Source organism: Engystomops pustulosus, chromosome 8, assembly GCF_040894005.1.
Source record: "Engystomops pustulosus chromosome 8, aEngPut4.maternal, whole genome shotgun sequence".
NCBI lineage: Eukaryota > Metazoa > Chordata > Amphibia > Anura > Leptodactylidae > Engystomops > Engystomops pustulosus.
In genome coordinates this window covers 57,487,101-57,500,324 of record NC_092418.1, presented here as the reverse complement: position 1 = coordinate 57,500,324, position 13,224 = coordinate 57,487,101, and positions in this window count along the sequence as shown.

Below are 13,224 nucleotides of genomic sequence, written 5' to 3'. Positions count from 1 at the left end.
TCTTATCATTGAGGTTGTCTTGTTAGGAAAATGAGTTAGGAGTCAAAATTACGGTGTTTCTACTATTACGTTAGTGTGTCTCTTTTAGATCGGAGTTGAATATCCCCCTAGCTCATTCAGCAACAGAGATAATCACGATCTTAGCTCTTTTAGCAAGAAATTCTTGGAAAACAGTGTGCGTCAAATCATTGAGGTTGTCTTGCTAGGAAAATGAGTTAGGAGACAAAGTAACGGTGTTCCTACATGAAGTTAGTGAGTCTCTCTTAGATTAGAGTTGAATAGCGTCCTAGCTCATTCAGCAACAGAGACAATCACGATCTTAGCTCTTTTAGCAAGAAATGCATTGAAAACAGTGTGCGTCTTATCATTGAGGTTGTCTTGTTAGGAAAATGAGTTAGGAGACAAAGTAACGGTGTTCCTACATGAAGTTAGTGAGTCTCTCTTAGATTAGAGTTGAATAGCGTCCTAGCTCATTCATCAACAGAGACAATCACGATCTTAGCTCTTTTAGCAAGAAATGCATTGAAAACAGTGTGCGTCTTATCATTGAGGTTGTCTTGTTAGGAAAATGAGTTAGGAGACAAAGTAACGGTGATCCTACGTGAAGTTAGTGAGTCTCTTTTAGATTAGAGTTCAATAGCGTCCTAGCTCATTCAGCAACAGAGACAATCACGATCTTAGCTCTTTTCACAAGAAATATATTGAAAACAGTGTGCGTTTTATCATTGAGGTTGTCTTGTTAGGAAAATGAGTTAGGAGACAAAGTAACGGTGTTTCTACATTAAGTTAGTGTGTCTCTTTTAGATCGGAGTTGAATAGCCCCCTAGCTCATTCAGCAACAGAGATAATCACGATCTTAGCTCTTTTAGCAAGAATTGGATGGAAAACAGTGTGCGTCTTATCATTGAGGTTGTCTTGTTAGGAAAATGAGTTAGGAGACAAAGTAACGGTGTTCCTACATGAAGTTAGTGAGTCTCTCTTAGATTAGAGTTGAATAGCGCCTAGCTCATTCAGCAACAGAGACAATCACGATCTTAGCTCTTTTAGCAAGAAATGCATTGAAAACAGTGTGTGTCTTATCATTGAGGTTGTCTTGTTAGGAAAATGAGTTAGGAGACAAAGTAACGCTGTTCCTACATGAAGTTAGTGAGTCTCTCTTAGATTAGGGTTGAATAGCGTCCTAGCTCATTCAGCAACAGAGACAATTACGATCTTAGCTCTTTTAGCAAGAAATGCATTGAAAACAGTGTGCGTCTTATCATTGAGGTTGTCTTGTTAGGAAAATGAGTTAGGAGACAAAATTACGGTGTTTCTACATGAAGTTAGAGAGTCTCTATTAGATTAGAGTTGAATAGCGTCCTAGCTCATTCAGCAACAGAGACAATGACGATCTTAGCTCTTTTAGCAAGAAATGCATTGAAAACAGTGTGCGTCATATCATTGAGGTTGTCTTGTTAGGAAAATGAGTTAGGAGACAAAGTAACGGTGTTCCTACATGAAGTTAGTGAGTCTCTCTTAGATTAGAGTTGAATAGCGTCCTAGCTCATTCAGCAACAAAGACAATCACGATCTTAGCTCTTTCAGCAAGAAATGCATTGAAAACAGTGTGCGTCTTATCATTGAGGTTGTCTTGTTAGGAAAATGAGTTAGGAGACAAAGTAACGGTGTTTCTACATTAAGTTAGTGTGTCTCTTTTAGATCGGAGTTGAATAGCCCCCTAGCTCATTCAGCAACAGAGATAATCACGATCTTAGCTCTTGTAGCAAGAAATGCATGGAAAACAGTGTGCTTCTTATCATTGAGGTTGTCTTGTTAGGAAAATGAGTTAGGAGACAAAGTAACGGTGTTCCTACATGAAGTTAGTGAGTCTCTCTTAGATTAGAGTTGAATAGCATCCTAGCTCATTCAGCAACAGAGATAATCACGATCTTAGCTCTTTCAGCAAGAAATGCATTGAAAACAGTGTGCGTCTTATCATTGAGGTTGTCTTGTTAGGAAAATGAGTTAGGAGACAAAGTAACGGTGTTTCTACATGAAGTTAGTGAGTCTCTCTTACATTAGAGTTGAATAGCGTCCTAGCTCATTCAGCAACAGAGACAATGACGATCTTAGCTCTCTTAGCAAGAAATGCATTGAAAACAGTGTGCGTCTTATCATTGAGGTTGTCTTGTTAGGAAAATGAGTTAGGAGACAAAATTACGGTGTTTCTACATTAAGTTAGTTTGTCTCTTTTAGATCGAAGTTGCATGTCCCCCTAGCTCATTCAGCAACAGAGATAATTACGATCTTAGCTCTTTTAGCAAGAATTGCATGGAAAACAGTGTGCGTCTTATCATTGAGGTTGTCTTGTTAGGAAAATGAGTTAGGAGACAAAGTAACGGTGTTCCTACATGAAGTTAGTGAGTCTCTCTTAGATCGGAGTTGAATAGCGTCCTAGCTCATTCAGCAACAGAGATAATCACGATCTTAGCTCTTTTAGCAAGAAATATATTGAAAACAGTGTGCGTCTTATCATTGAGGTTGTCTTGTTAGGAAAATGAGTTAGGAGACAAAGTAACTGTGTTTCTACATTAAGTTAGTATGCCTCTTTTAGATCGGAGTTGAATAGCCCCCTAGCTCATTCAGCAACAGAGATAATCACGATCTTAGCTCTTGTAGCAAGAAATGCATGGAAAACAGTGTGCTTCTTATCATTGAGGTTGTCTTGTTAGGAAAATGAGTTAGGAGACAAAGTAACGGTGTTCCTACATGAAGTTAGTGAGTCTCTCTTAGATTAGAGTTGAATAGCTTCCTAGCTCATTCAGCAACAGAGACAATGACGATCTTAGCTCTTTTAGCAAGAAATGCATTGAAAACAGTGTGCGTCTTATCATTGAGGTTGTCTTGTTAGGAAAATGAGTTAGGAGACAAAGTAACGGTGTTCCTACATGAAGTTAGTGTGTCTCTCTTAGATTAGAGTTGAATAGCATCCTAGCTCATTCAGCAACAGAGATAATCACGATCTTAGCTCTTTTAGCAAGAAATGCATTGAAAACAGTGTGCGTCATATCATTGAGGTTGTCTTGTTAGGAAAATGAGTTAGGAGACAAAGTAACGGTGTTCCTACATGAAGTTAGTGAGTCTCTCTTAGATTAGAGTTGAATAGCGTCCTAGCTCATTCAGCAACAAAGACAATCACGATCTTAGCTCTTTCAGCAAGAAATGCATTGAAAACAGTGTGCGTCTTATCATTGAGGTTGTCTTGTTAGGAAAATGAGTTAGGAGACAAAGTAACTGTGTTTCTACGTTAAGTTAGTGTGTCTCTTTTAGATCGGAGTTGAATAGCCCCCTAGCTCATTCAGCAACAGAGATAATCACGATCTTAGCTCTTGTAGCAAGAAATGCATGGAAAACAGTGTGCTTCTTATCATTGAGGTTGTCTTGTTAGGAAAATGAGTTAGGAGACAAAGTAACGGTGTTCCTACATGAAGTTAGTGAGTCTCTCTTAGATTAGGGTTGAATAGTGTCCTAGCTCATTCAGCAACAGAGACAATTACGATCTCAGCTCTTTTAGCAAGAAATGCATTGAAAACAGTGTGCGTCTTATCATTGAGGTTGTCTTGTTAGGAAAATGAGTTAGGATACAAAATTACGGTGTTTCTACATTAAGTTAGTGTGTCTCTTTTAGATCGGAGTTGCATATCCCCCTAGCTCATTCAGCAACAGAGATAATCACGATCTTAGCTCTTTTAGCAAGAATTGCATGGAAAACAGTGTGCGTCTTATCATTGAGGTTGTCTTGTTAGGAAAATGAGTTAGGAGACAAAGTAACGCTGTTCCTACATGAAGTTAGTGAGTCTCTCTTAGATTAGGGTTGAATAGCGTCCTAGCTCATTCAGCAACAGAGACAATTACGATCTTAGCTCTTTTAGCAAGAAATGCATTGAAAACAGTGTGCGTCTTATCATTGAGGTTGTCTTGTTAGGAAAATGAGTTAGGAGACAAAATTACGGTGTTTCTACATGAAGTTAGTGAGTCTCTCTTAGATTAGAGTTGAATAGCATCCTAGCTCATTCAGCAACAGAGATAATCACGATCTTACCTTTTTTAGCAAGAAATGCATTGAAAACAGTGTGCGTCTTACCATTGAGGTTGTCTTGTTAGGAAAATGAGTTAGGAGACAAAGTAACGGTGTTCCTACATGAAGTTAGTGAGTCTCTTTTAGATTAGAGTTTAATAGCGTCCTAGCTCATTCGGCAACAAAGACAATCACGATCTTAGCTCTTTCAGCAAGAAATGCATTGAAAACAGTGTGCGTCTTATCATTGAGGTTGTCTTGTTAGGAAAATGAGTTAGGAGACAAAGTAATGGTGTTCCTACATGAAGTTAGTGAGTCTCTCTTAGATTAGAGTTGAATAGCCTCCTAGCTCATTCAGCAACAGAGATAATCACGATCTTAGCTCTTTTAGCTAGAAATGCATGGAAAACAGTGCGTGTCTTATCATTGAGGTTGTCTTGTTAGAAAAATGAGTTAGGAGACAAAGTAACTGTGTTTCTACATGAAGTTAGTGAGTCTCTCTTAGATTAGAGTTGAATAGCCCCCTAGCTCATTCAGCAACAGAGATAATCACGATCTTAGCTCTTTTAGCAAGAAATGCATTTAAAATTAGTGTGCCTCTTATCATTGAGGTTGTCTTGTTAGGAAAATGAGTTAGGAGTCAAAATGACGGTGTTTCTACATTACGTTAGTGTGTCTCTTTTAGATCGGAGTTGAATATCCCCCTAGCATATTCAGCAACAGAGATAATCACGATCTTAGCTCTTTTAGCAAGATATGCTTGGAAAACAGTGTGCGTCTTACCATTGAGGTTGTCTTGTTAGGAAAATGAGTTAGGAGACAAAGTAACGGCGTTCCTACATGAAGTTAATGAGTCTCTCTTAGATTAGAGTTGAATAGCGTCCTAGCTCATTCAGCAACAGAGATAATCACGATATTAGCTCTTTTAGCTAGAAATGCATGGAAAACAGTGTGCGTCTTATCATTGAGGTTGTCTTGTTAGGAAAATCAGTTAGGAGACAAAATAACGGTGTTCCTACATGAAGTTAGTGAGTCTCTCTTAGATTAGAGTTCAATAGCGTCCTAGCTCATTCAGCAACAGAGACAATCACGATCTTAGCTCTTTTCGCAAGAAATATATTGAAAACAGTGTGCGTTTTATCATTGAGGTTGTCTTGTTAGGAAAATGAGTTAGGAGACAAAATAACGGTGTTTCTACATTAAGTTAGTGTGTCTCATTTAGATCAGAGTTGAATAGCCTCCTAGCTCATTCAGCAACAGAGATAATCACGATCTTAGCTCTTTTAGCAAGAAATGCTTGGAAAACAGTGTGCGTCTTATCATTGAGGTTGTGTTGTTAGGAAAATGAGTTAGGAGACAAAGTAACGGTGTTCCTACATGAAGTTAGTGAGTCTCTCTTAGATTAGAGTTGAATAGCGTCCTAGCTCATTCAGCAACAGAGATAATCACGATATTAGCTCTTTTAGCTAGAAATGCATGGAAAACAGTGTTCGTCTGATCAATGAGGTTGTCTTGTTAGGAAAATGAGTTGGGTGACAAAATACCGGTGTTTCTACATTAAGTTGGTGTGTCTCTTTTAGATCGGAGTTGAATAGCCTCCTAGCTCATTCAGCAATAGAGATAATCACGATCTAAGCTCTTTTAGCAAGAAGTGCTTGGAAAACAGTGTGCGTCTTATCATTGAGGTTGTCTTGTTAGGAAAATGAGTTAGGAGACAAAGTAACGGTGTTCCTACATGAAGTTAGTGAGTCTCTCTCAGATTAGAGTTGAATAGCGTCCTGTCTCATTCAGCAACAGAGACAATTACGATCTTAGCTCTTTTAGCAAGAAATGCATTGAAAACAGTGTGCGTCTTATCATTGAGATTGTCTTGTTAGGAAAATGAGTTAGGAGACAAAATAACGGTGTTCCTACATGAAGTTAGTGAGTCTCTCTTAGATTAGAGTTCAATAGCGTCCTAGCTCATTCAGCAACAGAGACAATCACGATCTCAGCTCTTTTAGCAAGAAATGCATTTAAAATTAGTGTGCCTCTTATCATTGAGGTTGTCTTGTTAGGAAAATGAGTTAGGAGTCAAAATTACGGTGTTTCTACATTACGTTAGTGTGTCTCTTTTAGATCGGAGTTGAATATCCCCCTAGCTCATTCAGCAACAGAGATAATCACGATCTTAGCTCTTTTAGCAAGATATGCTTGGAAAACAGTGTGCGTCTTACCATTGAGGTTGTCTTGTTAGGAAAATGAGTTAGGAGACAAAGTAACGGTGTTCCTACATGAAGTTAGTGAGTCTCTCTTACATTAGAGTTGAATAGCGTCCTAGCTCATTCAGCAACAGAGACAATGACGATCTTAGCTCTCTTAGCAAGAAATGCATTGAAAACAGTGTGTGTCTTATCATTGAGGTTGTCTTGTTAGGAAAATGAGTTAGGAGAGAAAGTAACGGTGTTCCTACATGAAGTTAGTGAGTCTCTCTTACATTAGAGTTGAATAGCGTCCTAGCTCATTCAGCAACAGAGACAATGACGATCTTAGCTCTCTTAGCAAGAAATGCATTGAAAACAGTGTGCGTCTTATCATTGAGGTTGTCTTGTTAGGAAAATGAGTTAGGAGACAAAATTACGGTGTTTCTACATTAAGTTAGTTTGTCTCTTTTAGATCGAAGTTGCATGTCCCCCTAGCTCATTCAGCAACAGAGATAATTACGATCTTAGCTCTTTTAGCAAGAATTGCATGGAAAACAGTGTGCGTCTTATCATTGAGGTTGTCTTGTTAGGAAAATGAGTTAGGAGACAAAATAACGGTGTTTCTACATTAAGTTAGTGTGTCTCTCTTAGATCGGAGTTGAATAGCGTCCTAGCTCATTCAGCAACAGAGATAATCACGATCTTAGCTCTTTTAGCAAGAAATGCATGGAAAACAGTGTGCTTCTTATCATTGAGGTTGTCTTGTTAGGAAAATGAGTTAGGAGACAAAATAACGGTGTTTCTACATTAAGTTAGTGTGTCTCTTTTAGATTGGAGTTGAATAGCCTCCTAGCTCATTCAGCAACAGAGACAATTACGATCTTAGCTCTTTCAGCAAGAAATGCATGGAAAACAGTGTGCGTCTTATCATTGAGGTTGTCTTGTTAGGAAATTGAGTTAGGAGACAAAGTAACGGTGTTCCTACATGAAGTTAGTGAGTCTCTCTTAGATTAGAGTTGAATAGCGTCCTAGCTCATTCAGCAACAGAGACAATCACAATCTTAGCTCTTTTAGCAAGAAATGCATTGAAAACAGTGTGCGTCTTATCATTGAGGTTGTCTTGTTAGGAAAATGAGTTAGGAGACAAAGTAACGGTGTTCCTACATGAAGTTAGTGAGTCTCTCTTAGATTAGAGTTGAATAGCGTGCTAGCTCATTCAGCAACAGAGATAATCACGATCTTAGCTCTTTTAGCAAGAAATGCTTATAAAACAGTGTGCGTCTTATCATTGAGGTTGTCTTGTTAGGAAAATGAGTTAGGAGACAAAATATTGGTGTTCCTACATGATGTTAGTGAGTCTCTCTTAGATTAGAGTTGAATAGCGTCCTAGCTCATTCAGCAACAGAGACAATCACAATCTTAGCTCTTTTCGCAAGAAATATATTGAAAACAGTGTGCGTCTTATCATTGAGGTTGTCTTGTTAGGAAAATGAGTTAGGAGACAAAGTAACTGTGTTTCTACATTAAGTTAGTGTGCCTCTTTTAGATCGGAGTTGAATAGCCCCCTAGCTCATTCAGCAACAGAGATAATCACGATCTTAGCTCTTGTAGCAAGAAATGCATGGAAAACAGTGTGCTTCTTATCATTGAGGTTGTCTTGTTAGGAAAATGAGTTAGGAGACAAAGTAACGGTGTTCCTACATGAAGTTAGTGAGTCTCTCTTAGATCGGAGTTGAATAGCGTCCTAGCTCATTCAGCAACAGAGATAATCACGATCTTAGCTCTTTTAGCAAGAAATGCATGGAAAACAGTGTGCTTCTTATCATTGAGGTTGTCTTGTTAGGAAAATGAGTTAGGAGACAAAATAACGGTGTTTCTACATTAAGTTAGTGTGTCTCTTTTAGATTGGAGTTGAATAGCCTCCTAGCTCATTCAGCAACAGAGACAATTACGATCTTAGCTCTTTCAGCAAGAAATGCATGGAAAACAGTGTGCGTCTTATCATTGAGGTTGTCTTGTTAGGAAATTGAGTTAGGAGACAAAGTAACGGTGTTCCTACATGAAGTTAGTGAGTCTCTCTTAGATTAGAGTTGAATAGCGTCCTAGCTCATTCAGCAACAGAGACAATCACAATCTTAGCTCTTTTAGCAAGAAATGCATTGAAAACAGTGTGCGTCTTATCATTGAGGTTGTCTTGTTAGGAAAATGAGTTAGGAGACAAAGTAACGGTGTTCCTACATGAAGTTAGTGAGTCTCTCTTAGATTAGAGTTGAATAGCGTGCTAGCTCATTCAGCAACAGAGATAATCACGATCTTAGCTCTTTTAGCAAGAAATGCTTATAAAACAGTGTGCGTCTTATCATTGAGGTTGTCTTGTTAGGAAAATGAGTTAGGAGACAAAATATTGGTGTTCCTACATGATGTTAGTGAGTCTCTCTTAGATTAGAGTTGAATAGCGTCCTAGCTCATTCAGCAACAGAGACAATCACAATCTTAGCTCTTTTCGCAAGAAATATATTGAAAACAGTGTGCGTCTTATCATTGAGGTTGTCTTGTTAGGAAAATGAGTTAGGAGACAAAGTAACTGTGTTTCTACATTAAGTTAGTGTGCCTCTTTTAGATCGGAGTTGAATAGCCCCCTAGCTCATTCAGCAACAGAGATAATCACGATCTTAGCTCTTGTAGCAAGAAATGCATGGAAAACAGTGTGCTTCTTATCATTGAGGTTGTCTTGTTAGGAAAATGAGTTAGGAGACAAAGTAACGGTGTTCCTACATGAAGTTAGTGAGTCTCTCTTAGATTAGAGTTGAATAGCGTCCTAGCTCATTCAGCAACAAAGACAATCACGATCTTAGCTCTTTCAGCAAGAAATGCATTGAAAACAGTGTGCGTCTTATCATTGAGGTTGTCTTGTTAGGAAAATGAGTTAGGAGACAAAGTAACTGTGTTTCTACATTAAGTTAGTGTGTCTCTTTTAGATCGGAGTTGAATAGCCCCCTAGCTCATTCAGCAACAGAGATAATCACGATCTTAGCTCTTGTAGCAAGAAATGCATGGAAAACAGTGTGCTTCTTATCATTGAGGTTGTCTTGATAGGAAAATGAGTTAGGAGACAAAGTAACGGTGTTCCTACATGAAGTTAGTGAGTCTCTCTTAGATTAGAGTTGAATAGCTTCCTAGCTCATTCAGCAACAGAGACAATGACGATCTTAGCTCTTTTAGCAAGAAATGCATTGAAAACAGTGTGCGTCTTATCATTGAGGTTGTCTTGTTAGGAAAATGAGTTAGGAGACAAAGTAACGGTGTTCCTACATGAAGTTAGTGTGTCTCTCTTAGATTAGAGTTGAATAGCATCCTAGCTCATTCAGCAACAGAGATAATCACGATCTTAGCTCTTTTAGCAAGAAATGCATTGAAAACAGTGTGCGTCATATCATTGAGGTTGTCTTGTTAGGAAAATGAGTTAGGAGACAAAGTAACGGTGTTCCTACATGAAGTTAGTGTGTCTCTTTTAGATCGGAGTTGAATAGCCCCCTAGCTCATTCAGCAACAGAGATAATCACGATCTTAGCTCTTGTAGCAAGAAATGCATGGAAAACAGTGTGCTTCTTATCATTGAGGTTGTCTTGTTAGAAAAATGAGTTAGGAGACAAAGTAACGGTGTTCCTACATGAAGTTAGTGAGTCTCTCTTAGATTAGGGTTGAATAGCGTCCTAGCTCATTCAGCAACAGAGACAATTACGATCTTAGCTCTTTTAGCAAGAAATGCATTGAAAACAGTGTGCGTCTTATCATTGAGGTTGTCTTGTTAGGAAAATGAGTTAGGATACAAAATTACGGTGTTTCTACATTAAGTTAGTGTGTCTCTTTTAGATCGGAGTTGCATATCCCCCTAGCTCATTCAGCAACAGAGATAATCACGATCTTAGCTCTTTTAGCAAGAAATGCATTGAAAACAGTGTGCGTCTTACCATTGAGGTTGTCTTGTTAGGAAAATGAGTTAGGAGACAAAGTAACGGTGTTCCTACATGAAGTTAGTGAGTCTCTCTTAGATTAGAGTTGAATAGCGTCCTAGCTCATTCAGCAACAAAGACAATCACGATCTTAGCTCTTTCAGCAAGAAATGCATTGAAAACAGTGTGCGTCTTATCATTGAGGTTGTCTTGTTAGGAAAATGAGTTAGGAGACAAAGTAATGGTGTTCCTACATGAAGTTAGTGAGTCTCTCTTAGATTAGAGTTGAATAGCCTCCTAGCTCATTCAGCAACAGAGATAATCACGATCTTAGCTCTTTTAGCTAGAAATGCATGGAAAACAGTGTGCGTCTTATCATTGAGGTTGTCTTGTTAGGAAAATGAGTTAGGAGACAAAGTAACGGTGTTCCTACATGAAGTTAGTGAGTCTCTCTTAGATTAGGGTTGAATAGCGTCCTAGCTCATTCAGCAACAAAGACAATCACGATCTTAGCTCTTTTAGCAAGAAATGCATTGAAAACAGTGTGCATCTTATTATTGAGGTTGTCTTGCTAGGAAAATGAGTTAGGAGACAAAGTAACGGTGTTTCTACATTAAGTTAGTGTGTCTCTTTTAGATCGGAGTTGAATAGCCCCCTAGCTCATTCAGCAACAGAGACAATCACGATCTTAGCTCTTGTAGCAAGAAATGCATGGAAAACAGTGTGCTTCTTATCATTGAGGTTGTCTTGTTAGGAAAATGAGTTAGGAGACAAAGAAACGGTGTTCCTACATGAAGTTAGTGAGTCTCTCTTAGATTAGAGTTGAATAGCGTCCTAGCTCATTCAGAACAGAGACAGTTACGATCTTAGCTCTTTTAGCAAGAAATGCATTGAAAACAGTGTGCGTCTTAACATTGAGGTTGTCTTGGTAGGAAAATGAGTTAGGAGACAAAGTAATGGTGTTCCTACATGAAGTTAGTGAGTCTCTCTTAGATTAGAGTTGAATAGCCTCCTAGCTCATTCAGCAACAGAGATAATCACGATCTTAGCTCTTTTAGCTAGAAATGCATGGAAAACAGTGTGCATCTTATCATTGAGGTTGTCTTGTTAGGAAAATGAGTTAGGAGACAAAGTAACGGTGTTCCTACATGAAGTTAGTGAGTCTCTCTTAGATTAGAGTTGAATAGCGCCTAGCTCATTCAGCAACAGAGACAATCACGATCTTAGCTCTTTTAGCAAGAAATGCATTGAAAACAGTGTGCGTCTTATCATTGAGGTTGTCTTGTTAGGAAAATGAGTTAGGAGACAAAGTAACGGTGTTCCTACATGAAGTTAGTGAGTCTCACTTAGATTAGGGTTGAATAGCGTCCTAGCTCATTCAGCAACAGAGACAATTACGATCTTAGCTCTTTTAGCTAGAAATGCAAGGAAAACAGTGCGTGTCTTATCATTGAGGTTGTCATGTTAGGAAAATGAGTTAGGAGACAAAGTAACGGTGTTCCTACATGAAGTTAGTGAGTCTCTCTTAGATTAGAGTTAAATAGCATCCTAGCTCATTCAGCAACAGAGATTATCACGATCTTAGCTCTTTTAGCAAGAAATGCATTGAAAACAGTGTGCGTCTTATCATTGAGGTTGTCTTGTTAGGAAAATGAGTTAGGAGACAAAGTAACTGTGTTTCTACATTAAGTTAGTGTGTCTCTTTTAGATCGGAGTTGAATAGCCCCCTAGCTCATTCAGCAACAGAGACAATCACGATCTTAGCTCTTTTAGCAAGAAATGCATTGAAAACAGTGTGCGTCTTATCATTGAGGTTGTCTTGTTAGGAAAATGAGTTAGGAGACAAAGTTGCTGTTCCTACATGAAGTTAGTGAGTCTCTCTTAGATTAGGGTTGAATAGCGTCCTAGCTCATTCAGCAACAGAGACAATTACGATCTTAGCTCTTTTAGCAAGAAATGCATTGAAAACAGTGTGCGTCTTATCATTGAGGTTGTCTTGTTAGGAAAATGAGTTAGGAGACAAAATTACGGTGTTTCTACATGAAGTTAGTGAGTCTCTCTTAGATTAGAGTTGAATAGCATCCTAGCTCATTCAGCAACAGAGATAATCACGATCTTACCTTTTTTAGCAAGAAATGCATTGAAAACAGTGTGCGTCTTACCATTGAGGTTGTCTTGTTAGGAAAATGAGTTAGGAGACAAAGTAACGGTGTTCCTACATGAAGTTAGTGAGTCTCTTTTAGATTAGAGTTGAATAGCGTCCTAGCTCATTCGGCAACAAAGACAATCACGATCTTAGCTCTTTCAGCAAGAAATGCATTGAAAACAGTGTGCGTCTTATCATTGAGGTTGTGTTGTTAGGAAAATGAGTTAGGAGACAAAGTAACGGTGTTCCTACATGAAGTTAGTGAGTCTCTCTTAGATTAGAGTTCAATAGCGTCCTAGCTCATTCAGCAACAGAGACAATCACGATCTCAGCTCTTTTAGCAAGAAATGCATTTAAAATTAGTGTGCCTCTTATCATTGAGGTTGTCTTGTTAGGAAAATGAGTTAGGAGTCAAAATTACGGTGTTTCTACATTACGTTAGTGTGTCTCTTTTAGATCGGAGTTGAATATCCCCCTAGCTCATTCAGCAACAGAGATAATCACGATCTTAGCTCTTTTAGCAAGATATGCTTGGAAAACAGTGTGCGTCTTACCATTGAGGTTGTCTTGTTAGGAAAATGAGTTAGGAGACAAAGTAACGGTGTTCCTACATGAAGTTAGTGAGTCTCTCTTAGATTAGAGTTGAATAGCGTCCTAGCTCATTCAGCAGCAGAGATAATCACGATATTAGCTCTTTTAGCTAGAAATGCATGGAAAACAGTGTTCGTCTTATCAATGAGGTTGTCTTGTTAGGAAAATGAGTTGGGTGACAAAATACCGGTGTTTCTACATTAAGTTGGTGTGTCTCTTTTATATCGGAGTTGAATAGCCTCCTAGCTCATTCAGCAAAAGAGATAATCACGATCTAAGCTCTTTTAGCAAGAA